We start from the raw sequence: 23,985 nt of genomic DNA, 5'->3' as shown, positions 1-23,985 counted from the left end.
TCTAGGATTCAGAAAGGAAACAAGATGGGTTGACGAATTCTATATACTTACAACCGGAAGTGGATGGTTCATTTAATGTTTATGATGTATTAATGTTCTTTAAAGGGCTGCACATTGGGGCAGCAATAAAAGTATATTGCATAATGTTAGCCTCCGGTTTCTTTAATGAAATCAAAGTGGTTTTTAAATTGTGTGTTTTAAAATGCCACTTTTAGAACGTGGACATAATCTTGTTTAACCATCCCGTATGCCTCTGCCTGCTTGTTGATTCATTGTCTGGTTTTAGACTGACAGGGGCTGTTTCTGTATTCACTCCTGACACTCACACAAAGGAAGCTGAGGTGTGGCCTGGATATACTGATGAGCCATCCTGAGTTAGAGTGGTGGGATGTGTTGTCACTATCACCTGAGTGGACTGCGGCTGCCTTTGACAATGCTGTCTCCACCTTCTGTAGTGTGCCTGGCCAGGACAGGACAGAACTGTTTTTTGTGTGCAAGAGAGACTTTTCTTTGTGCTGAATTCAAAGGAAAAATAAGTATAAGTATTGAGGCTTTGACCCCAGTATTTTAGAACACTTCTGTATCAAGAGGAACCTCTGCCAAGGAGAAAAGCTGATGAGCTGTGAGGCGGAGTGCTGCCCCTTTGCTTTGTGTTGCTTTGCTGGGTTGGACTGCAGTTGCTGCTTCTGCCTTCAAGAGTACAAAGACTGAAGTTTGCTGTGAAATCTGCATGAGAAGATTCTCCAAGGGCTTGATTTAGAGCTTGCTTCCTGTTAAGAAGTCTCAGGAACACAAAGACTTCCCCTGCAACAACCTTAAACTGCACTGCTGGGAGTTCTGACCTGCCATTTGGGGCCTAATCCATAGTCTGGGTCCTGAGAGGTTGCTTTGCTGACTTTCCTGGTGAAAATCCACACCTCACCCTTCCTGCACCATATTTGACACCGCAAAGTGCAGTGCAGCTGAAAAACACACGCATCGCTGAGGTGCGTCTGAAAAGATCAACGCAGCACCTGTGTGTGGCCCAAGAAATCTTTGCAGCCCGAGTTGTGAGCTCCGAGTTTCAGAACCCCGCTCTGACTCCAACGCAAGCCTGCTGTGTGCCTGAAAGAATCGGCGTATCACCTGTCTGCGGCTGCAGAAATTGACACAGTGCCTGGATCGCCGCCACATGGACTCGCAGCGCCTGGATTTGCCACACATCGCAACTGTGTGCCAAGTTCGTCAGCCGCAGACTCTAGCTGTCCATAAATCGATGCATCACTTCCCCTTACAGTCTGTATTCACCGCAACACTTCTGCATGCAGCAGAACTGACGCATCGCCGCCCTGCAGTCTGAGGATTCGACGTATCGCTGTGTTTTCCCGTGCCTCGCTCATCTGTGGCTGCTTTGTTTGATACATTTTGATACATTCCAAGGTACTTTGTGAAAAACACCCCCATCCTTAGTTTTCTATGCACAGAATTGGTTAAACATTTTAAAAGTAATATTTTGATAAGTGTATGTTAGAATTTTGTCGTTTTGGTCTTGTTTGGTTTAGATAAAGATATTTTATTTTTCTAAACTGGTGTGGTGTCCTTTTGTAATGTCTTCACTGTGTTACTGTGTGCTTGGGTATAACTGCTTTACACATTGCCTTTGAGATAAGCCTGTCTGCTCATGCCAAGCTCCCAAAGGGATGAGCATGGGTTATCTAGGTGTGTAACTCTCTTATCCTGACTAGAAGTAAGGGTCCCTATTTGGACAGGGTGCAAGCCACTGCAAACCAGAGGCCCCCAGTTCTGAACACTCTAGATTTTACTTCAAGATATGGGGGAAATTTGAAATACTTTCTGGATAGCCTTGTGGAATCGCACACCACATGAGAACTTTAATTTAAAATTGCAATGCGAAGAGGAACTCTGATTCCTCATGAAGGGGAATAGAGAAGAATGCGTAACATAAGTCAATGACTGTAAACCATTCTGCATATGATGAAATCTGAAACAAAATCAGTGCTAGATTTGGTACCACTGTAGAACATGGAATCACTATCTAATTAATCATGCAGGGATCTTGTATTATTATCCACGCTCCATATGGTTTTTCTATTCCCATCACAGGAGAATTACCAGAATTACCAAGTACCTCCTGGAAGATTCCTTGCTCAAGCACTTTCTCAATTACTGGCTTCATTCCTTCTTCTGCTTCCTTTGTGAGTCTGTAATGTCTAGTTATTGGGAATATTGCATCAGGTTTAACAATTTGGACCCGATTATGATAGCTGGTGGTCAGACCGCCACCTGCTATGGTGGCACTCAGAAGACCACCCAACAAGCAGGTGGTGGTCTAACCTCCCAATTACGATAGGAATGCCGTGCTGGCAGTTGGAAAGTGCTCTTTAACATCGCGGCTTTTGCTGCGGCCCAGGAAAAGGGCTGAAGCACAAGCTGCAATGTGAAAGAGCACTAGGATGGGTGAATACGATGTCAATGAATGTCATGATATGTGCAGGCCCAACAACGCAATGTCAGTAAATACAATGTGAACGTATGTCACCGCTTGTACCCGCACAATGCCCGTCAATGCAGTGTCATAATACATACCGTAGCTCATTCCTGCCCAGCAGGACCGACATCAGCAATAATAATACCAATGTATACAGTGATCCATGCTCAAACTATTATTGTTCCGAATAAGAACAATGTCAACGTGCATTCATGCCAGATCAAGCATAATTTAGTTAATACCAGTACAAACTGTTTCAATGTACAATATGATAACTATACCAGTGCAAGCAATTTCAGTGTACAAAATGACAACTGTATGTGTAATGATGATAATGTCGGTAAACATGATACCAGTGGCTACCATATTACTTTTAGGAGTGCCAGTGAACTCACATCATTGCTATCAGATTCACCCAAGGTGACCTCTCCATCCATCAACCCAGAGACAGAGATACGAGGTCAGGCAGTTCCTGCGACGCATGCCTATCGAGTAACAGGTCACAGGTGGGGTCCCCATAAACCAAATACAAACACACGCCCATTGAAAACAGTGATCAGTTCCACAAATAGATAGTTGCACCACAAACAAGCCAGAGATAATTGACCCCAATAAAACCTATTTGGCCAAAGGCTCGCATTCCCCAGAAATACCACTAAGCTAGATACCACATGTAAATAGGCACACTCAACCAATCAGGACACAACAGGCACACCATACGTAGTGATCACGCGCTCCTCATGTCGGACATCTGGACACATACACACTGGCCCACACTAGTTCTCCCTGAGGTCAAGAGCCATCTGTGTCCTTATCAGATGCCCGCATGGGTAAATTTACAACAGTAATGGTTTTGGGAATGTAGCAAAGTGCTTTATTGTACCTCATGAACTGTATAAATGGACGGCCCAAACTTTGTACATCAAGAGATTTTGATCAGACGTATTCTATCCAGGCTCTCCCGGCCGCAGCATTTAATTAAACCAACTTGTTCCTCTTTTGCCACATGCCTCTTGTCTTTTCATTTATTTAAGGTAAATTCATATCCAAGCAACACTGCGATGGAAAGCTGGTGGCTGCGGTGAAAGCAGTGGTCGATGCGCTCATCGATAACCATGCTCCAGTGCTGGCAGCGGTGATGCGCGTAGTTTCTAGTGATGCATCAATTAAAACAGATGCTGGAAGTCGGTGTGGACTTTTTCCTTCGGTTTACCAGATTCCACTTTCAAGGGTCCAGGGACAGGATTTGGCATCACTTGGCACGTCAGGTCTCTCAGCAGAAGAGCCACTTCTTAACAGCAAGCAAGCACACACAAACCCTTGGAAACTTTATAAGCAGGATACAGAAAGCAAAGTCTGATCCTTTCACTCCCAGGACAGAAGCAGCAAGCAGCAGACCACCACAACAAATAAACAGGCAGAGTGATAGTCCCTAATATAGAATCCAGCTCTTCTTCATGGCAGAATGTACTCAGTCCAGAACTGTTTTGATTTGAGAGTGTCAGAGGCCCAATAATTATACCCCATTCTGCCTTTAAAGTAGGCAAACGTCAAAGGAAAATCTTTGTAGTGCACAAGACCCTGCCTTTCCCTGACCTGGCTCCAGACACACTACAGGGGGGTGGAGACAGCTTTGTGTGAGGACAGGCACAGCCCTATTCAGGTGTCAATGACAACTCCTCCCACCACTCTAGCTCAGAGAGGCCCTTCAGCCTAGTGATGGCCCATCAGGATATGCAAGGCACACCTCAGCACCCTTTGTTTGATTGTCTAGAGTGAATGCACAACAGCCCAACTGTCATCCTAACCCAGATGTGTATTCTACAGACAGGCAGAAGCACAGAATGGTTAAGCAAGAAAAGTTCTAAAAGTGGCATTTTCAAACACGCAATTTAAAAACCAACTACACCAGAAGATGTTTTTTTTAAATTGTGGGTTCAGAGATCCCAAACTACAAATCTCTATCTACTCCCAATGCAAAATTACTAAAGATATTTCAAGGCAATCCCCATGTTACCCGATTGGAGAGTTAGGCCTCACAATGGTGAAAAACAAAACTAGCAGTATGTACTTTTAGGATATGTAAAACACAACAGTACATGTCCTACCTTTTAAATACACTGCACCCTGCCCATGGGGCTGCCATGGGTTACCTTAGTAGTGACTTGCATGTAGTAAAAGGGAAGGTTTGGGCCTGGCAAGTGGGTGCACTTGCCAGGTCGAAATGGCAGTTTAAAACTGCACACACAGACACTGCAGTGGCAGGTCTGAGACAGGTTTGCAAGGCTACTCGTGTGAGTGGCACAACCAGCACTGCAGGTCCACTAGTAGCATTTCATTTACAGGCCCTGGGCACACCCAGTGCACTTGACTGGGGACTTACCAGTAAATCAAATATGTCAATCCTGGATAAACCAATAACCAATACAATTTAGACAGAGAGCATATGTACTTTAGCACTAGTTAGCAGTGGTAAAGTGCCCAGAGTCCTAATGCCAACATAAACGGGTCAGAAAACATAGGAAGAAGAAGGCAAAGAGTTTGGGGATAACCCTGCAAAATGGGCCAGGTCTAACAATATCCTTTCCTGGAGCTCGTTTTTACAAATATTCAATCACAGCCTTATATTTGTCCATTACCTCTGCAGCTAGAGCATTATTTGGACCAAATCAAGCTGGTTCTTGCATCGGTCACCCAATTATGGCTTTACACTCTGCTCATAAATCACTAGGAACCACAATCCCAAACAATGAAATCAGATGATACCTGAGAAATATGTGTCAGTTTATGTACTTCCTTATAGCACTTTGCTGGCTTCTCTCACAATTTTAGAAAATTATGAGTAAAGTCATACAAATCAGCTCATTACCATGGCACATGCACCAAATTCCATCCAAAAATGTCTCTTAAAGGAAGCTCCAAAACCATTCATGTGCCACCTTCTGAATCACTACATTTCTTGCTTTACTTTTGTCCCTTTTGATTTCTTTCTACTTATCGTTCTCTTTTTCCATCTGTTTCTATATGTCGGTAAATTACTCTAATTCCTGGTTTTCTCAATCAAATCTTTAATGTGGAGTCTCAGAGTTAATCTCATTCCTCTAATTTCATCATGTGTTAAATTCATTTTTATAATTTTGTTTCACATTTTTTGTTCTGATAATGTTAACATCAAATTCATCAGCTAACTCTTCTAACTTATCATGTTCTTCATTTGCACATCTAGCAGTTTCTTAATCAGATTCATCTGAATCGTAAAACAAGAACCTATTCAAATCCATTTTGCCAGTAGCATTTCGCCTAATTAAAATTTTAAAATACCTATGTTCATTTCATTAGAAGTCTCTTCAACTACCAGTCTTCTTACAGGCGTGGCAGCTTGAATCTGGGTTTCAGATTGGATGTCTCAACGTGTACTGGGCACTGCCCTCATCACTGCCTCAATTGGTGCGCTTGGTTCAACTCCAGTAGGAACTTGCACAATAGTGCTATCTCCCCCAGCAGCTGTGTCTACTCTTGGGCTAGTATCGTTAGTTTCAATTGTTCTGGCAGAATATGGAGGAGGTCTTGAATTCAAAAGCTCATTTATAAATGTATCATCCTCAGAGTCACCTGTCTGCTTCTCTAATGTATCTATTTTAACTTTGTCAAAATTCTCTTTATTTACCTATAGCGAGAAATGTCTTTACACATTGAATCATATCCTCCCCCCAACTTTTGCCCTGCAGATCCATTTTGCTCTGTAGCCTATGTTTAAATGAGCTTTTCACCTGCTTTGTTGCTCTCTTTTACTGTCGCCATTAGATCTCATTTATTGAGCCCCTGAAACTGTATAGGTCTAGGAATCGGTTTCATGTCATGTATAGTTTGTCTGAAGAAATTTGTCTTTCTAGAATTAAAAGTACCTTCAAATGGAAATTACCAAACTTCATCACGTGCAGTGTATTTAATCCACTCTGAAATGCAGAAACACATATAGCACCCAACCTCTTTTATCATTTTCCAAGCTGGATTTCCTTCTACTGATAATATTTGACCATCCCAGAGTACTACAGTAACCTTAGACTTTACCAACATACTTCCCATTAGTTTTGCTCAAAACAAACTCCAAATCACAATAAAGTGAAAAATTACCAATCACAGCCCAGCTCTGTCAAAGGTCACCCTATCACAGCGAGGCTTTGTCGGCAACCAACCAATCAGAGCACAGCTTTGTGGTGACATCTCACCAATCTCAGCTCAGCTCCCTGGCTGACTAACCAATCACAGCACGACTTCTCTGTGAACAGGTAAACAATTTCAAAAGCTCTTCTAATCCTTATACCTAGATAAACCCATGTCTGTTTCCACTAGAAAGGAAATAAAAAGTCAATAAATCAAGTAAGACAATTCAATAGCAAACCATGAAACTTTAGTAACATGGAAAACATAATTCAAAGTCGAGAACAATAAACGGAAAGCCCGTTGAATCACAATTCACACTTGATAGGCTTCCGTCCTATGGCAGTCCTCCCTAGTTAGTATGCTCACTCCCGTGCACTCAGGAGCAAGATATATCAACCCAAATTAGGCACACAACCTGAAATTGAAAACTCGTTAATTCAGGATCCTTATTAATGCTATGATTACTTACCGGTAATCCCCATTACTCTTAGTCCTACTCGTCCTCGACCCAGTCATCACTAATGAGGTATTCCACAAGACAGGAAATAAAACAGGAAACGCTTTTTAGGCTCCACCCACCCTCCCGTCAGGGGCTATAAGAACCTAGCCAACCAAAAGCACATCCTGACATACCAAGCAACAAAGGCCTGATCAGGGAGGGCGGGCGGGAAGTATGACTGGGTCGAGGACGAGTAGGACTAAGAGTAATGGGGATTACCGGTAAGTAATCATAGCATTACCTCTACGTCCCTCGTCCTCGACCCAGTCATCACTAATGAGGCATACCAAAGCACCCCCAACAACAGGCCTTTGGCAAACCACACAGAAAACAGAGACCGAACACAAAGAGGCGTGCAGCAAAAAATAGTTTAATGAAAAAACACAGAATCAGGGAGGCGGAACAACCTCCACAGCACGCAACATACCACTACCGAAATTGGGTCGGTCAGACAGAGCACAATTCAAGCGATAGTGCCTCACAAAAGTAGACTCAGAGGCCCACGTCCCAGCCCGACAGATTTCATCAAGGGAAACCCCATGAAAAGCAGCCCAGGAAGCAGAAACACCCCTAGTGGAACGGGCCTGAACACCAGAAGGGCAAGGCAAACCAGATCCCTGATAAGCCAAAGAAATAACAGACTTGATCCAGCGACCAAGAGTAAGCCAAGACGCAGCTTTACCCTGACCAGCCAAACCAAAAGTCACAAAAGGGAGTCCGAGGAACGGAACCCCGCAGACCGTGCAACATAAAGGGATAAAGCACGCCGCACATCCAAAGAGTGAAGCAACAACTCAGCAGGGGAAGAAGGAGAAGGACAGAAAGAAGGAAGAATCAACTCCTGAGAGCAATGAAACCTAGAACGAATCTTGGGAACAAAACCAGGATCCAAAGAAAGGACCACCGCGTCATCCAAGAAACGCAAAAAGGGAGGAGAACAACGCAAAGCAGTGAGTTCACCCAACCGCCTGGCAGAAGTCACAGCAACCAAAAACGCCACCTTAAAAGATAGAAACTTAAGGTCCACCGACTCCAATGGCTCAAAAGGAGCAGACTGCAGAGCACCCAAGACCAAAGAGAGATCCCAAGGAGGAACCGGAGAGCGTGAAGAAGGAGATGACAGAGAGAAAGTCCGGAACAAACGGGAAACCAACAAACCATCCGCAGGAGGAAGAGAAGCCGGATCCCGGAAAGCCCGAAGAGCAGCCCACTGGCCCCTCAGAGTAGACAAGGCATATTTCTTCTGAAACCCATCCAAGAAAAACTGCAGAATGGAAGCGATAGGACAAGAGACAGGAGAGAGACCAAGCCCCGCACACCAAGAGGAGAAAGAAGCCCAATGTTTAGAGTAGGAGGACAAAGTGGAACCCCTACGAGACCCTTGCATCACAGTGATGAGGTGATCAGGCAAACCCCGGACCCCAAGCGACAACCGTTCAACCTCCAAACCGCCATGGTGAGAGGGACCAGGAGGGAAGGGGAGGGGGACCTCAGGGGAGACGGATAACGTGGCAGAATCCAAGGAGGGCCCACCGCCAGGTTCAACAACAAAGGGAACCAGGACCTCCGCGGCCAGTGAGGTAAGACCGCTACCACCTGGGCACCCAACCTCTGGACCTTCAGCAAGAAGGCAGGAATCAGGGGGAAGGGGGGAAGGCGTACAGCAACCAAGGGGGCCACCGAAGAGACAACGCCTCCACCCCCCAAGCACCCAACTCCGGGGTCCGAGAACAAAACAGGGGGAGTTGAGCATCCACCCGGGAGGCAAACAAGTCCAGCAGGGGAGTCCCGAACCTCCGACAGATCAACCGGAACACCCTGGGGGAGAGACACAGGGAGAGGGAAGATGGAAACCTGCGACTCAAGGCGTCCGCCACCACATTGTCTACCCCCCGGATATGCTGAGCCGAGAGAGCCAGAAGATGACGCTCTGCCCAACCTGCAATCGCACAAGCCACCAAATTCAAGGAAGGGCTGCGAGTACTGCCCTGGTGGTTGATGTAAGCCACAGTCACGGTGTTGTCCGACCTCACCAGGACATTGCACCCCAGCAGACGGGAATGGAAGAAACGAAGAGCCCTGGCCACAGCAGACAGTTCCCTCCAATTGGACGAGCGACGGGACTCCATCCGGAGCCAGCGAGCCTGAACAGACCACTGTCCCAACGTGGCCCCCCAACCGGCCGCACTGGCATCCGTCGTCAACACCAAAGGGGGCGGCAGGTGAATCCACATCCCCTTCGAGAGATTTGCGGAATCCAGCCACCACTGGAGATCCGACACCACCCCCAAGGACACAGGCACAGACAGAGCATAGTCCTGAACTGGAAACGGCACCCAACGCTGAACATGCCACAGCAGAGGCCGCAGATGAACCCTGGCCCAGGGCACCGTGAAGACAGTAGCGGCCATATGACCCTGAACCTCGAGCCACTGAAGAAGGGGGGCCGCAGCCTGGGACAACAAGATCCGCAACAGGGACTGAAGACGCCGAATCCGAGAATCCGGCAGGAACACCTTGCCCAGGACGGAGTCGAAGACGGCCCCAATAAAAGTCCGTCGAGTCCCAGGAAGGAGTTGGCACTTTGGAAAGTTCACCAGAAACCCATGAGATTCTAGCGTAAGGATGGTCAACGAAAGGTGTGAGACATGACCTCTGGGGAGGGAGCCTGGAGCAGCCAATCGTCCAGGTAGGGGAACACAGACACCCCCCGGAGGTGAAGAAGGGCCACCAAAGGAGCAACCACCTTGGTGAACACCCGGGGAGCGGACCGGAGACCAAATGGAAGAACACAGAACTGCCAATGATGACCCTCCATGCAGAAACGCAGGAACATCTGATCCTCCCGGGCCACCGGCACATGAAGGTATGCGTCCTGGAGATCCAGAGTAGTAAACACCCATCCGGCCTGAATCAGTGGGACCACTCGCTGCAAGGTCTCCATCTTGAACGGGATCTTCTTCACAAACAAGTTCAGACTCCGGAGATTGATGACAATCCGGAATCCCCCCGTGACCTTCGGCACCAGGAAAACAATCGAATAGTTCCCCAGACCCCACTCCAACCTGGGAACCGGAACAATAGCGTTCTTGAGAAACAGGGCCTGAACACCGTCCCTCAGTGACTGGCGACGGGAGCGGCACAAGGGAGTCGGAGTCCGTACTACACCCGAGGGAGGCGGAGGGGACAGGAACTCGATCCGATACCCCCGGTCCAGGACATCCAGCACCCACTGATCCGAGGTTGACAGACGCCAGGCTGGAAGGAACAACCTCAATCTCCCACCAACCATGGGCGCCACTCCAGCGGGACTCACGAACGTAGGGGCATAGTCAGGAACGCTGCGGCCCAGGTCCAGCATCACGAGGAGGTTTCTTCTGGAACTTCCGAGGGAAACCACGACCAGTTCCACGAGAACCCTTAAAGGAGGACTGCTGAAATCGTGAAGGCTGACGAAAAGACTTGGACTGTGAAGAGGAAAATTCCTTACGCGAAGGTTGCCTCCGGAAGGAAAAGGAATGTTTACGCTCTTTAAACACCTTATGCAGTCTGTCTTCCAAGGTATCCCCAAAGAGACGAGGGCCAGTAAAAGGCAAACGTAAGGCCATGGACCTCTGTGCGGCATCAGTATTCCAACCTTTCAACAACAGATTCCTACGAGCAGCAATAGAGGACCCACAAGACAGAGCAGAAGCACGTACGTAATCAAAGGCAATATCCGAGAGGAACTCAGCCTGGCGCTCCATCGATTCCAGCAAATCCGGAGAGCAACCACCCTCCTGCATAGTTGAGAACAAAGTCTTAAAGTCAGTCAAGAGCGATTGAGCCACATAAGCACCGTAAACACCTGAACGGATGGCAAGGTGAGAACCAGCATAGGATTTGCGCAAAGCAGTGTCAATCTTCCTATCCACCCCATCGCGAAGAATGTTATCATCTGCCATGGAAGGACGACCAAACAAACTAGCGACAATGGAGTCCACCCGCACAGACTCAGGAAAGGACTCCTCCATGTCCTGCAAAGGGTAGAGTTTTGACATGAAGCGTGGCAACATAATATGATCCGGGTCCTTCCACTCATTTAACAGCACATCCATCACAAATGGATGAATAGGAAGCGAAGACGTAACAGGCTTCCGAAACTGCGGCAGAACAGCATCCGAGGAAGTACCAGCCACAGCGTCATCCGGAAACCCCATGTTCTCACGTACATGAGACAGCAAATCCGGCAACAGTTCCCTGGAGACATATTTTCCCTTTATATCCACCGCACCCAAGGAAGCGTCATCAGAGGACCCAGAAGAGGAAATGTCAGAATAAAGGGTCGCGCCCCCACCAGAACGCCCGCCAGCAGACTTCTTGGAGGACTTAATGTCAGATAAAGTCTCCAAAATCAGACGTTTCAACCCGTCCTCATCCAACCTGGGACGCTTCACCGCAGGCGCAGGATCCTCACTGTCCGAAGGAGAAGAGGAATAGGACACAGGAGACACATGTCTCCGCTTCTTAAGATGTTTCCCCATCAAGAATCAGCAGGGAGCAAGAAACAGCAAATAAACCAGCAAGATCCACCACGGCAGCAGAGGAGCAGAGTAATGACAACCCACCTCCTTTATAAACGAAACAGAACCAAGACAAACCCCGCCCCAGCACCCCTCAGCAGAAACTGAAGGCGAGGCAAAAGGGGGCGTGGCCAGGACAGGCCACTGAAAACCAGGCAGCGCGCGGCCGCCGAAGGCAGAATTGGACCAGCAGCGCATCCGGAGCCCACCCGGTCGCTGCGACCACCGTTGGAAGAGAGAAGGAGCACTCGGTCCCCAACCCGAGTGCTCCAAGGCAGGCAGAGCACGGAGCGCCCGGACCCCATCCCGGGCGCTCCACGAGAAGGCGGGACAGTAAAAGACTGAGCGCCCGGACCGCACACCGGGCGCTCAACAGCAAAAGGCCCCACCTGGATCAGCAGAGGCGAGAGCCTCGAACACCAAGCACACGGAGCGGCCGGACCCCAAACCGGGCGCTCCGGCAACAGAAATGGTGCCAAAACACTGAGGAGGACAGCGGAGTACTCGGAGAACCCCAGTGCACCCGCAAGACAGAAAGGGAGCGCCCGGACACCAACCAGGACGCGGGCAGCAAAGAACGAGCTCATCGGAGCACCCAGGCCATATACAAGGACTCTCCCTCCAGACAGCACAAACCCAAATACCGAAGGAAAGCGGGAAAGAATCCCGACAGGAGCAGCAGCAGCAGGCACCACAGGAAGCCAGCACAGCCCAGCAGGACCAGCAACCAAGCACCTGAAGAGTCCAGGAAGCCCAGCAGCCCGACTCAATGAAGTCCCACGGAGGTCCAGCAGCGCCCCCAAAGCCCAGCAGAGGAGGACACCACAGGACAACAGCAACTAGAAGCAGGTAAGTGCCCAGCACCTACCCCAGCGTCCCCGTCAGGTCCACTGACAGGAAACAAAACAGGTATGTCAGGATGTGCTTTTGGTTGGCTAGGTTCTTATAGCCCCTGACGGGAGGGTGGGTGGAGCCTAAAAAGCGTTTCCTGTTTTGTTTCCTGTCTTGTGGAATACCTCATTAGTGATGACTGGGTCGAGGACGAGGGACGTAGAGGTAATGTGCATTTTGTGCCTCGCATTACACACCACAATTACAGACAAGTAAACCAATATACCTTGAGATCTTGGATTTTGACGAATCTGATAACCAAACCAAATCAATAGAACTTCAAATGTGTTTACAAACATGAATAATACATCAAGAAAACAGTGATCAGTCTCCCAAGTGAACCCACAATGAACAATACATATCCGAACAACTCACACAGACAACAGAAATCGATCTCATCAACACATACTTCAATGTACACTCACAAAATCAAATCACTCTATTCATACTTACACTCCAAATCATTCAAGAATGCTCAGCAAGTTACTTCTTTGTAGTTTTCAGCATTGGAACTCTTGGCAAAGTTACAAAAACACTTTTCTCCCTCAGAGTGGGCAATAAGGACTAGGAAAACTTTGGGAATCTTTTTAGGGTGCTCTTATGCAACCATCCTCTGTTACGAATTTGTAAAGCAGAACCCCCAACCCCAAATTCTATTGCACCCCAAAATTTACATCACCCCAAATGTTACCTCAGGTGGTTTTGCTTCAACACTTTGATCTTTCTATAAGAGACACCACCTTCTTAACATCAGGCCTAACAGAGTAATAAGTAACTGGGACTACTCAATAACTGAGCTCTAGATCACAGGAAAAGTTAAAGGGTTTTATTGCAAAATCTTAGACATTAAGCAGTACAGAATAACAATTAAATGCCATGAGGACATAAATGCAGAGTACATAATCAGAAATTAGAATAATTCTATGACCCAAGAGAACAGCAAAATCATTAGAGCAATGCACAGAGCATCTGGGGAAACTCAGAATCTTCCTCAGTATAACAATGAGCACTGACAGCATCTCTATTAGCAAGGCAAAGGCTCTAGTAAAATCAGACAGAGTCTAGGGAGGAACAGAACACGTATTTGGTTTACAACCCCAAAAATAAGAGTTTTCATAATATTTGAAGCATACAGAATAATGGAAAATGGCTGTCTCAGCATGGCATGATTATTGATAGCACAACATCAACCAATTACTAATTAAAACATCATAAATTCTGAGACAAAATTACTAACCCCCTTCTATATACAAGTCCACCAGCTTCTACTGTGTTCCTGTCCTGAGAGGCAGAACATTATGAAATATTTTTAAAAGAATCGATACACACACTAGTGAATTCTATAAGGGCATAGCGTAACTACTTCAGAATTGCCCAAGGACCTCTGGCAACATCTGGGACATGAAGAAAGCTCCAGTCATAATGCACGCACCCTAATGAAAAGAACTAGCTATGTTACTATGCACTGTGTTCTGCAAAGACTGTGGGGAGGGATGGCACAAAAGAACATGTTGATTGGGAGGGAGAATGAGCAGGAGCAGTTTGGACAGAACATCAGAAACAGCATCCATATGAATAAAATTGTGAATTCATCAAAATATAGCACAACTAAAATGCATAAATAGAAACACTTCTAAACATCTGATTTATACTGTCTTAAGCACAATATTATCAATTCATCTGTTACGCCTAAAATTCATCAAAAAAACTCATTGATATTCAAAATTGTTACCCAAAATTGCACATTTAAAACAACTTCAACAGTCCAAATGTAATATTGCTGGGAGTTCTGACCTGCCTTGCGGGGCCTAATCCAGTTTCTGGTTCCTTAGAGGTTGTTTTGCTGACTTTCCTGGTGAAAATCAACACCTCACCCTTCCTGCGCTGTATTTGACACTGAAAAAAGTGCAGTGTAGCTGAAAAACGCACACATCGCTGAGGTTCGTCTGAAAAGATCAACGCAGCACATGTGTGTGGCCCGAGAAATCAGCGCAGCCCGAGGCGTGAGGACCGAGTTTCTGAAGTCCTGCTCCGACTCCAACGCAAGCCTGCCATGTGCCTGAAAAGAATTGGCATATCACCTGTCTGCTGCTGCAGAAATTTACACAGATCCTGGATCACCGCCGCATGGACTCGCAGCACCTGGATTTTTCCACGTATCGCATCTGTGTGCCAAGTTCGACAGCCTCAGACCCTAGCTGTCCATAAAACAATGCATCGCTTCCCCTTACAGTCTGGATTCAACGCAACACTTCTGTGTGCAGCAGAACTGACGCATCGCCTCCCCGCGAACTCAGGATTCGACGCATCGCTGTGTTTTCCTGTGCCTCGCTCATCTGTGGCTGCTTTGTTTGATAAATTTTTATGCATCCCAAGGTACTTTGTGAAAAACACCTGCATCCATAGTTTTCTATGGACAGGATTGGTAAAACCTTTTAGAAGTAATATTTTGATAAGTGTATGTTGGATTTTTGTCGTTTTGGTCTTTTTTGGTTTAGATAAAGATATTTTAATTTTCTAAACGGGTGTGTTTAGTAATGTCTTCACTGTGTTACTGTGTGCTTGGGTACAACTGCTTTACACATTGCCTCTGAGATAAACCTGTCTGCTTATGGCAAGCTCCCAAGAGGGTGAGCAGAGGTTATCTAGGTGTGTAACTCCCTTATCCTGACTAGAAGTAAGGGTCCCTATTTGGACAGGTGCAAGCCACTGCAAACTAGAGGCCCCCATTGCTAACACTCTAGATTTTACTTCGAGACATGGGGGGAAATTGAAATACAATCAGGATAGCCTTGTGGAATCCTACACCACATAGAACTTTAATTTAAAATTGTAATGCAAATAGGAACTCAGATACCTCATGAAGGGGAATAGAGAAGAACGCTTAACATAAGTCAATGACTGTAAACCGTTCTGCATATGATGGAATCTGAAACAAAATATGTGCTGGATTTGGTACCACAGTAGAACATGGAATCACTCTCTTATTAATCTTGCACTTCTAAACATCTGATTTATATTGTCTTAAGCACAATATTATCAATTCATCTGTTACGCCTAAAATTCATCATACAACCCATTGATTGTCAAAATTGTTACACAAAATTGCTTCACCAGTCTGAATGTCATATTTTTTAAAAATCCATAAATGAGCAGCATGCATACCTGACAACTCACCCTCATTTGGAGGGTGTCACAAGTTTTACAGTAATATTCACACTCATTAATGCACGTGTTCCGTTTCAACGCAAGCTGAACACCACTTGCCTTAACCACGCATATGGCTGAACCACGCATATGCATGGTTAAGGCAGTCAGCGTTCTAGCTGCTGGCAACTGGGGAGAGGAACCGGAAAGGAGGAAATGTGGGAAGGAAGGGTACGCAACGAAGTAAGTTGGGCTGAAGATGGATGTGGGTAGGTTTTAAGGGAGGGGCTCGGTATTAGGGCTCAGGGCTGAGGGTAGGTTGTAATTAAGGTGGAGATTTTAGGGCTCAGGGTTGGAGGCTCAGGTTGGGGTTGGTTTTAAGGTAGGGGGCAGAGTTTTAGGAATCAGGGCAGTGGGAGCAGAAGGGGCAGTTTCCAGGGTAGGAGGGGCAGTTTTAGGGCTCAGGGCAAAGGGGTCGGTGTAGGTTTTAAGTAGGGGGCTGAGTTTTAGGGCACATGGCAGGGGGACAGAAGGGGCAGTTTCCAGGGTAGGAGGGGCAGTTTTAGGGCTCAGGGCAAGGGGGTTTAGGGTAGGTTTTAAGTAGGGGACAGAGTTTTAGGGCTCATGACATGGGGAAGGGGCAGTATTCAAGGCAAGGGGGACGCGTTTAGGGCAGGGGGAGTCAGGACTGTTTAAGATTTAGGGGGCAGGGTCATTTTTAGGGCTTGGAAGATTCAGGTTTTAGGGCAGGGGCCAGGATTTTAGGACTGAAGGATGGAAGGAAAGGGGCGTGAACTTTACCCCACATCCCTTTACCAAACATGCCTTCACCATGGAATTGTGTGGTAAAGACATGCGTGGGAAAGGTATGCATGGTAAAGGAATGCATTGTTGAGGTGCATTTGTTGTTGGGGCTGCGTGGTAGAGGCACGCATGGTTCTACCATGCATGCCTCTGTCGTAATAAAACAACGATTCAGCATAGCACCTCTTTGCTTCAGCTCTAAATAAAATCACAACACATCCATTCACTACGCTCTAAACATAATAGAGGCAGAGTAAAATGGCCACATTCTACCAATTCGTCAATCTTTTGATATTGCCTCGTTAATTTCAAGTTTACATTTAGCCATCATTTGATAAAGCTTATGTTCACTCAGCTCTCTAAAAACCCCAGACTCTACACAATTTTTCACTCACTCAGTTACTCCTTGTGACACGCAGAATAAAGGCCAGATCCCACACTTGATTTAATAAATTTTATAACGTTCCCACTTGCTCATCCATCTCTAAAGCCCTGGCTCACTTTATGCAATGTCTAGCATGAAAAGTTATTTTTTCCATTTTACTTATTGTATAGGGCAGTAAGATATAGGGCCAACAACATGCTTTAGAGTGACATTTTTACTGCAGAGGATCACCTCAAACATGAGATGCATAAAACAGTGAGATGTTGGGTCCCATTTACAGAGCATTAAATATGCTAAGTAGTGAAAATGTGTATCGAGACTAGCGCAAGCTGCACAGTATCTGTTCTTATACATTATACAGCATTCCATATTTATTTTACAATTTTAGGTGCAAGAAGTTAAAGTGATTTGCACTCAACAGTAGGCACATTTGTTAAGTATTGAAATTGAGAATATCATTTTGTGTGTCAATGTATTGGACTGATTTTCCCACCAACTTTGTCTACCTCTGTGTCCATTGCTCTCTCTGGAACTCAAGGCCAATGCCACAACAGGCCAATAGGCTGACTTTCAAGAATGTTTTATGGTAATTTAAAGCATTACAAGTAAATAGCATAGGAATGAATATGCATATGTGTGGAAGCAAAGAATTGTAGAATAATATCGGTGTAGGTTAAAGGCCAGATGAAAGTTGCACTGTCAAGCCAGACCTAAAAATCTATATAGGTCAATGACTGCCCTACTCCCATATGGGCCGCTGCCAGAGAAAAATCACATAAATTATCTAGGCATCTAAGACACTGTGATAGCTCAGGCAACTGGAGAAATAAACACAATGAACACCGCTGTGTGCAGGGCAAACACTTTTTTTTGTGGAAGCACACATCTGTCAATCAAAGCATGTACTCTTGGCTCCCAGAATGTGGGGGGAGCCAAAGCCCTTCTCCTAGTAACTCTCACAAAATTTTCTGGCGACAGCTGCACTGTCCAGCCAGACCATATAAAGCATTGGTGGCAATGCCAATAGGCCTGGCTTTCAATTTTGCATGGTAATGTAAAGCACTGAGAGTAGATAGCTTGGGAATGGATATGTATTTGTGTGGAAGCAAAGAACTGTAGAATAATATTGGTGCTGGCTAAAAGGTTACGTGACAGCTGCACTGTCAAGCAAGACTTAAAAATCCACGTAGGCCAAAGACTGCCCTCCTCCCATTGGTGCTGCATTCCGAAAATACACCATAAATTATCTAGTTATCTAAGGCAATTTAATTGCATTACAGTGTCATGAATGTGCCCAGGAATGATCAAGCTCAGGCAGCTGGATAAATAAACAAAATGATCACAGCTGTGTGGAGTGCTAGTACTTTTTGTGTGGAAGCTACCAACATCTGCTTGATCAAAGCATGTACTCCTAATTACTAACCTGTGGGTGGAGCCAAAGCCCCTCTGCTAGTAACTCACAAAATTGTCTATCCTACACATAACAAGCATTGGCATAGCCAATAGGTCTCGCCTTTGGGACCTTATGTGTTTAGCCAGAACCTTTGGCTATATTGTAGAGCATTGTGGCTGCTGTGCATCATGTTGAAAAGTTATAATAAAAAGTGTTAAGAATTTTTGTTACCTTTATACAAATCAAGACAACATTATATACAGCTGAACAACCTGATTAAAAAAACATTTTAACACTTGCACTGCTGGCAACTTCTTCCTGCTTGTTCTCATGCTTGTTTGTTATAACATAAATAACAGAGGAGTGGAGGTTTGAAAACAGTAATTTAATTAGAACACGAGCAGCGGACAGACACAAGGTGAGAATCAAAAGATGCCGAATTCTGAGGGCCGACTGACGTGATGCTTAGGCAATGTTTAGGTGATGCTTAGGTGATGCTTAGGTGGTGCGCTGATGCAAAATGGTGGTGGTGAATGATGTTTGGTGCTCAGGTGGTGCCACAATATGGTGTGGATTGGAGGTATGTTGTGGATTGTGGAGTTTAAAATATGTTGTTTGGTGTGTAATTATGTGGTGTGTATTGTAAATGTGTGGAGTTGAATTGTGTGGCCTGGAACTGTGGTGTTGAGTGAAATTATGCTTAGTGAAATTGGGTCATGGTGTGGAGTGCATTTATGTTGATTGGTGGTATGTGGCATAGAGTGCATTTATGTGGAGTGTATTTATGTTGCATTGAGTGTAGTGCAATTAAGTGGCGTGTAATTTGTGGTATTGAGTGGTATGTGGAGTGTATTTATGTTGCATTGAGTAGAGTGTAATTATGTGGCGTGTAACTATGTCACACTGAGTGGTATTTTGTGGAGTGTATTTATGTTGCACTGAGTAGAGTGTAATTATGTGGTATGTAATTATGTGGCACAGTGGTATTATGTGGAGTGTATTTATTTTGCATTGAATAGAGTGTAATTATGTGGTGTGTAATTATGTGGCACTGAGTGGTATTGTGGATTGTATTTATGTTGCATTGAATAAAGTGTAATTGTGAAGTGTTATTATGTGGTACTGAGTGGTATTATGTGGAGTGTATTTATGTTGCATTGAGTAGAGTGTAATTACGTGGTGTGTAATCATGTGGTACTGAGTGGTATTATGTGGAGTTTATTTATATTGCATTGAGTAGAGTGTAATTATGTGGTGTGGTATTACGTGGCACTGACCTGTATTATGTGGAGTGTATGTTGCATTGAGTAGAGTGTAATTATGTGGCGTGTAATTATGTGGCACTGAGGGGTATTATTTGGAGTGTATGTTGCATTGAGTGCAATGTGATTATGTAGCATATAATTATGTGGCTCTGAGTGGTATTATGTGGGGTGTATTTTTGTTGCATTAAGTATAGTAATTATGTGGTGTGTCCTTATGTGGCACTGAGTGGTATTATGCTGAGTGTATTTATGGTGCATTGACTAGAGTGTAAATATGTGGCGTGTATTTATTCTGAGTGGTGTTATGTGGAGTGTATTTCTGTTGCATTGGGTTGATTGTAATTATGTGGTTTGTAATTATGTGGCACTGAGAGGTATTATGTGGAGTGTATTTATGTTGCATTGAGTAGAGTGTCATTATGTGGCTTGTAATTATGTGGTACTGAGTGGTATGTGAGGTGTATTTATGTTGCATTGAATAGAGTGTAATTATGTGGCGTGTAACTATGTCACACTGAGTGGTATTTTGTGGAGTGTATTTATGTTGCACTGAGTAGAGTTTAATTATGTGTTGTGTAATTATGTGGTACAGTGGTATTATGTGGAGTGTATTTATGTTGCATTGAATAGAGTGTAATTATGTGACATGTAATTGTGTGGTACTGAGTGGTATTATGTTGAATATATTTATGTTGCATTGAGTAGAGTGTAAATATGTGGTGTGTAATTATGTGGCACTGAGTGGTATTGTGGATTGTATTTATGTTGCAATGAATAGAGTGTTATTGTGACGTGTGATTATGTGGTACTGAGTGGTATTATGTGGAGTGTATTTATGTTGCATTTAGTAGAGTGTAATTACGTGGTGTGTAATCATGTGGTACTGAGTGGTATTACGTGGATTGTATTTATATTGCATTGAGTAGAGTGTAATTATGTGGTGGGTTATTATGTGGCACTGATTTGTATTATGTGGAGTGTATGTTGCATTCAGTAGAGTGTAATTATGTGGCATGTAATTATGTAGCACTGAGTGGTACGATTTGGAGTGTATTTTGCATTGAGTGCAGTGTAATTATGTAGCATATAAATACGTGGCACAGTGGTGTTATGTGCAATGTATTTATGTTGCATTGAGTAGGGTGTAATTATGTGATGTGTAATTATGTGGTACTGAGTGGTATGTGGAGTGTATTTATGTTGCATTGAGTACAGTGTAATTATGTGGCATGTGACTCTGTCTCCCTGAGTGGTATTTTGTGGAGTGTACTTATGTTGCATTGAGTAGAGTTTAATTATGTGGCGCGTAATTATGTGGCACAGTGGTATTATGTAGAGTGTATTTAAGTTGCATTGAATAGAGTGTAATTTTGTGACGTGTAATTATGTGGAGCTGAGTGGTATTATGTTGAGTGTTTTTTTGTTGCATTGAGTAGAGTGTAAATATGTGGCGTGTAATTGTGTGGCACTGAGTTGTATTATATGGAGCGTATTTATGTTGCATTGAGTAGAGTGTAATTATGTGGCGTGTAATTATGTGGCACTTAGTCGTATTATGTGGAGTGTATTTATGATGCATTGAGTAGAGTGTAATCATGTGGCATGTAATTATGTGGGCCTGAGTGGTATTTGGGGTGTATTTATGTTGCATTGACTAGAGTGTTATTATGTGGTGTGTAACTATGTCACACTGAGTGGTATCATGTGGATTGCATTTATGTTGCATTGAGTAGAGTGTAATTATGTGGCGTGTTATTATGTGGCACAATGTTATTATGTGGAGTGTATTTATGTTGCATTGAATAGTGTAATTATGTGGTGTGTAATTATGTGGTACTGAGTGGTATTATGTGGAGTGTATTTATGTTGCATTGAGTAGAGTGTAAATATGTGTGGTGTAATTATGTGACACTGAGTGGTATTATGTGGAGTTTATGTTGCATTGAGTAGAGTGTAATTGTGTGCCATGTAATTATGTGGTCCTGAGTGGTATGTGGCGTGTATTTATGTTGCATTGACTAGAGTGTAATTATGTGACGTGTAACTATGTCACACTGAGTGGTATTATGTGAATTGCATTTATGTTGCATTGAGTAGAGTGTAATTATGTGGCGTGTTATTATGTGGCACAATGTTATTATGTGGAGTGTATTTATGTTGCATTGAATAGAGTGTAATTATGTGATGTGTAATTATATGGCACTGAGTGGTATTATTTGGAGCGTATGTTGCATTGAGTGCAGTGTAATTATGTAGCATATAATTATGTGGCACTGAGTGGTATTATGTGGAGTGTATTTATGTTGAATTGAGTAGAGTGTCCAGGAGACGCCAGAGCAAGCGCTATGTAAATCCTGTTGTGGACTGGTCGCTGGCCTATTTCTCTGCGCCTATGCCAACATTGCAAATATATAATTTCTACCCTATTCTCCTTTCTTTTTTCACTGTCTTAGTTACATTTGGTTGAAAAGTGCGAAATTCATGCTCTCCTATAGACAAATGTGTTGTTGTATGCAGCTCAGTTGGTTAAGGCTTCCGCTATAGAGGTGTTGGTATGTGTCTTTCTGTCCCCAGGAGGTTACACGTTTAATTTCGCCGACCCAGCATTTCGTCCCTTTGAGGGGCATGTAAGATGCTTACTGTCCCAGAGTTGCACATGTCCTTCGGGGACAGCATTTTGTATAGGTATCATTGTGTGGCGCTGTGAGAAAAAGCTGTTGCATATGCACCTTTCAGCGGTGCTAGTTACATCCGGCCCATGCGACTGAAACCCTAAATTGGCTTTGCCAGAATTGAAACCCTTGTTCTCTAGAGTGAATAAACGTGTCCCTGAGTTTTCACACTCAATAGATGCAAGGAAGCGAGGGCTGAAGTGATCACTGTTTCACTTAATAAATGGAAATTTGACACTTCTTTGATTGCTCTGTGTGTGTGTGTATTCTGTTTCTAAGAGCCGCCGCCTTTGGCAGATAATTGCCACGAGAAACGGGGATGAGGTGCCCAAGAGCATACAGTTTGGTCACTTAGAATGGGGAAGTAGAGATTTAGGTCCAGGTCTCGTGGTTCCTTGGTCCACCTTAGGGAGTTCTGCTCCAGCCTGTGCTCTTCTCAGCTGTGTTCATCTGTCGAGTCTGCGATCTGATAAAGAGAGCTCTCATGAGCGCCAGGGACACCCCCGCCATTACACACACTAGCACGGAATGACACAGGCGATCCCTACTTGCCATGTGTGTGTGAGTACCCGCAGAACACACTTGCAAGCCTCAACAAGCATTGGCATAGCCAATAGGTCTCGCCTTTGGGACCTTATAAGTGTTTAGCCATGCAACAGTTACATAACTAAATACTTATAAGGTCCCAAAAGCGAGACCTATTGGCTATGTCAATGCTTGTTTCTGTTTATTACTGCTATGTAGTAATGGCGGCACCCGTGCTTTAGCTTAAACATCTTAAGCTAAAGTCGGGTGCCGAGATTGCTTCAAAAGAAAAGAATTGTCTATTTCTTTACTCTTGAAGCAATCTCAGCACCCCACTTTAGCCTAAGATGTTTAAGCTAAAACACGGGTGCCGCCATTACTACATAGAAGTAATAAACAGAAAAAACAAGCATTGGCATAGCCAATAGGTCTCGCCTTTGGGACCTTCTAAGTGTTTAGCCATGCAACAGTTTATGTTGTTGCACCAAGGATATTGTGCTGCATAACTAAACACTTATAAGGTCCCACAGGCGAGAACTATTGGCTATGCCAATGGTTGTTACTAAGCCAGCCACGCACAGCTATTCAGGCTCCGTGGGAAATTGTGGCGTGCACACTACACTGTACAACTATATTATTGAAACGTGCTTGTAGCGGAGGAACAAGCGCCCGAGTTTTGGTGCAGAGTTGGTAGTCAATGCCTCAATGTCAGGTGAAATGATGGCCCATCTACCTTAATGGAGGTGACATTATTCTTGTATATGAGGTGACTGAGCATTCTGTCGCAGCTGAAAGATAACAGGTCAGGCCTTAGATCAGGTAAAACCTGTCAGAATTTACCAACAAGATTTACAATACATTTTACCTGCTGGAAGCATTTGAGGAAGAAGCATGGGGTCGACAATTTACACATGAGCAAATAGCATGTCTGATTAATGGACAGGCAAATGATGCACGACATTGATCGGTCTCGGCGACATTAGATCTTTGGGCCGAATTCTAGAACTTTCGGAGTAGCACTAAGTATCTGAAAGTGCTGCGCACAGCACACATAGGGAGTTATGCTACACAAATTATATGAATGAGCGACAATGCTACTGCTTGGTAGGGCCTCGGGGGCCTCAGGGGTCATCCTCCAGACAGGTGGCACGGGCTATAGAAACGACATATGGAGAGTCATTTTCTCCTGC

This window comes from Triturus cristatus, chromosome 10 (assembly GCF_964204655.1).
Source record: "Triturus cristatus chromosome 10, aTriCri1.1, whole genome shotgun sequence".
In the NCBI taxonomy this organism is placed as follows: Eukaryota; Metazoa; Chordata; class Amphibia; order Caudata; family Salamandridae; genus Triturus; species Triturus cristatus.
This window is presented reverse-complemented; position numbering follows the sequence as displayed.